At 40.3% G+C, this 4,089-nt stretch overlaps 1 long non-coding RNA gene across 1 annotated transcript; it reads left to right on the plus strand.

Moving 5' to 3' along the window:
* Positions 1-2,753: 2,753 nt before the first annotated feature.
* On the plus strand, positions 2,754-3,535 carry LOC102194070 (uncharacterized). The gene is made up of 3 exons (XR_001290490.1): positions 2,754-2,810; positions 2,956-3,272; positions 3,478-3,535. It is a non-coding gene; the product is annotated as an uncharacterized LOC102194070 (long non-coding RNA).
* Positions 3,536-4,089: the final 554 nt, after the last annotated feature.

Raw genomic sequence — 4,089 nt, forward strand, 5'->3', positions numbered from 1 at the left:
ATTCATAAGCCTCAAAGACAGAAAGGCTAGATTGGACTTAACAAAAAAAAAAAAAAAAAACATCCAAAAGAGCCAACACAGTTCTGGAAAAACATTCTTTGGAAAGACAAAATGATGATCAACCTCTATGAGAATGATGGCAAGAAAGAAGTATGGAGAAGGTGGGGAATAGCTCATTATCCAAAGTGTACCACATCACTTATAAACCACAAATAAACTGCAACTGAAAGCTGCTGCAGTAAAGCCTGGCAGAGCATTAAAAAGGAGGAAACCCAGCATCTGGTGATGTCCATGAGTTCAGGACTTCATGCTGTCATTGTCAACAAAGGATGTTCAAGCAAGTATTAGTAATGAGCATTTTAATTTCAATTATTTAATTTATCTGATTACTTTTGAGCCCATTAAATGAAGGGATTGTGTTAATAATCACTTTAGTTCCTTACACTTTTATCCAGTCTTTTTGTTCAGCCCACTGAGCTGTAAGTCTACATTTCAACTGCATCTGAGTTAGTTTTAATTTAATATTCATTGTCGTAGTGTGTAGAGCCACAATTAGAAAAAAGTTATGTCCAAATATTTATGGAACTAACTGTACACATTTACACCCTAAGCTGATCTCTTGATTTGAAACATTGGCCTTGCTTGCAGCACTGTAACAGTATATGTGTAACAGAAAGAAATTATATTGTTTGCTTTCACTCATTAACTATGAGTGACAGTAAACATAAAAATTAGTCCACTGGAAAAGCCATCCTAGTGACTGCATTACCCAGCTAGCTTGTTTGTACTTAAGGGTATTTCAAATAAGCCATAGCTTCTTAGCCTACAACACCCACTTACTCAGTCCAGCAGTTGTGTAAGTGGAACTGCAAAAACTTCCCTTTCTCAATTCCAAGTGGGTCCAGAGACAGTCCTAAACAACTGAGAGACACAATCACAATGCCTGTCCTGTCTGAGCATGCCTGAAGCACCTCACACAGGATATAGGAGGCAGGCTAGGTATGCAGGCAGATTACAGTACATCCTTTCAGGATGGAGGAACATCAGACCTACCCAGAGCCTGAGCCAGGCTGCTTACCCAATCTCCCCTTCCAGAGGCAGTGTTGTGAATCAGAACTTGCCCCTGTCCTTATTTATGTGCATATTTGTCATAATTAAATGTTTTGGATCAAACAACATGTAATATTAGGCAAAGACGACTTGGGGAAATACAAAATGCAGTGTAGTGATGTGTCGGTCGTGAACGAAATGGCCGACTCTTTGACTATATTTAAAAAAACAAACAAACATGAACACAGTGCTGAGCTGCATCTCAAATTAATCTTCCAGCTCTCAGCTGACATGTACCAGAGCCCGATTGATGGATCAGTTGATCATTGGCTTGATATAGGTCTATCATAGTCACATGGCTCTTAATCAGTAGGGTTATATGTTTTGTTTTTATTTGTTAGCTGTATAGGCAGCATTTTTGTGTATGTGATCCCCTTTCCTAAATTAGATTTGCTATATACACATATTTTGCTCTCTTAGTATTTTTAGGACCTGACTAATACTGAAAACTTTAGGGTGATACTGGTAAAAAGGAGTTAAAAATTTAGATACTGATACATTGGTCGATACTCTTTTTACAGATAGTATACAGATTACAGAACTTGGAATGTATACAGAAATTCATGTTTTTGCAATGATCATTCAAAATTGGCAAGATTTGACCAAATTCACCACTCTTTTATACTATGCTAAACAATCAAAGATTAGCTCAAGTCTAGTTGAATGATGTTTTAAAAATGTGTTTTCCTTTAGTGTTAATCACAGTGATGTTATGAAGTAATGTATGAACCTGATGTATGATAATATTTATCTCTACAGAGGAAACATCCATCGAAGATTGAGCAGTACAATATCACTATGGCATCAACATGTCGTCAGCGAAAGACCACAGCCACACCAAACAAGCTCTCAGCAAATACACAAGCCAAGTTACCAGACCTGATGTTGAGAGCTGCAAACAAACATGTTCCACAAGCAACTGTTGACAAGCTTGTCATCAATTTCAGATGTGAGTGTCTACAGCCATTTGCAGTGGTAGAACAGCCATCTTTCAAAGAATTGGTTACCACATTACAACCTCACGCCAAAACCATCTCCAGACCCACTGTCCGTGCCAGAATCTGTGAAGCTGCGGATCACATGAAGATGACTTTGGTTGCAGAATTGGATAAAGTCAAATTTGTTGCTACCACTACTGATTGTTGGTCAGCTCATCAGAAAAGTTACCTTGGAGTCATATGCCATTGGATAGAGGAAGAGTCCCTGGAAAGAAGATCTGCAGCACTAGCGTGCAAAAGATTGAGAGGGTCTCACACATTTTGCATGCTTGCTGGTGCGCTTGATGATATCCATTGCCAATACAAGATTAGAGGCAAAGTTGTAAGAACCACAACTGATAGTCAAGGCCTTCCACATGTTTGGGGCACAAAATGATGCAGATGAAGCTGAAGATGAAGCAGACCCAGAAACTATTGACCTGACTGACCATATTGACTACCATGAGGCAAGTGCAATTCTTGATGAAGACTCTGGTTTGGAGTATCAACTCCCGCTGCAAAATGCCAGGCCATTTGGAACAAAACTGGCCGGTCTCATTTGGCTAATGAAGTGGTAAAGGACAAGTGTGAGCTACAGATCATTCGTCCGAATGCAACACGGTGGAATTCAACCTACCTTGCCATTGAGGGGAAAATACGCATCATTGATGAGAAGGGGGAAGATGCCATAAGGAGCATTTGTGAGGAGTTCAAGGTGAAAATGTGATTAAAATTGGACACCTACCAATATGGTTGCAAATTTTGTGAATTTTCCTTAATGGATGGTTAAAAACATGAGCAGACTCTTAATATTAAATCAGAAGATCCCTATTATAGTTATGGTGGGTTTTGTTGTTGTGTCTTACAGGTTGAGTCCTGCAGAAGTTGCATTCCTTAGGGAGTACTGTACCACCATGAAGCCACTGGTGAAAGCTTCAAACATCCTTCAGTCTGAGTCCACTTCCTTTATGGGATGGCTCCTGCCAGTAATCCAACAACTACTGTCCAAACTTAGCAGGCTGGAGACATCAAGCAAGACATGCATGCCACTCATCAGAGCCCTGCAAAATGGCCTTCAAAAGCGTTTTGGATCGATGATGGAGGATCCAGAATTGGCTGCAGCTGCAGTCCTCTTACCCAAGTTCAAGACTTCCTGGACTGACAGAGCAGATGTAATAGAGGCTGGTGAGGATTCATGTGATCCCATTTTTGTGTATTTTTACATTTGAACACATGCTTAAGTGAGTATTTCACCTAATACATTGTAAGTTATTGATGGTCTGTCCAGAATACTAAACAATCCTTTTTGAGAATTTGATTTTAAATTTGTGTTCAGGAATAGTCACTGAAATTTAAATAACAAAATTGTGTTATCTACTTGCAATTACAGCCTTGACATACATCAAACAACATCTTGAAATGACAGAGCATGAGAGTGTGGATCAGCAAAGAGAGTCATCTGATGAAGATGAATTCTTCTCCAGCAGGCATGTGCAGAGGGGGGGGGGCTAGAGGGGCTTGAGCACCCGCCCCTTTCCTGATGGGTGCCCAAAGTGCCCTTTTGTTGAGGCAACTTTAAAAAAAAAATTATTATTATTATTTTTAATGTGTGCGTGGGTGCAGAGTCCTGTCTGTGCCCCTCAACAATAATATTTAACTATTAATCACAGTTTTGCTAAATAAAAGGATCTGGCTTGCATCAGTCACATGATCACATTTAACCAATGATAGCCCTTGACGGCAGAACGCGCTGGTTACGAGCTGGGAACGAGCTCACAAAGAGCACGCGCATTTTTAGCGGTCCGGAGCTGTAGGAGAAACACAAATTAACTCAGAGACACAGACTGATGCGACAAAACCAGTAAGTAGGTGTACAGCGCACACTGTAGTGTATAGCACCCAGGAGTATCAGCTTATTACGTACACGTTGGTAAGCTGTCTTGTTGCAACTGACGAACTGAAACAAACGAGCGTGCTGTGTGTGCAACAGCGCGACAAACAT

The sequence above is a fragment of the Pundamilia nyererei genome, unplaced genomic scaffold (genome assembly GCF_000239375.1).
Source record: "Pundamilia nyererei isolate P.nyererei 1_Seehausen unplaced genomic scaffold, PunNye1.0 scaffold00119, whole genome shotgun sequence".
NCBI lineage: Eukaryota > Metazoa > Chordata > Actinopteri > Cichliformes > Cichlidae > Pundamilia > Pundamilia nyererei.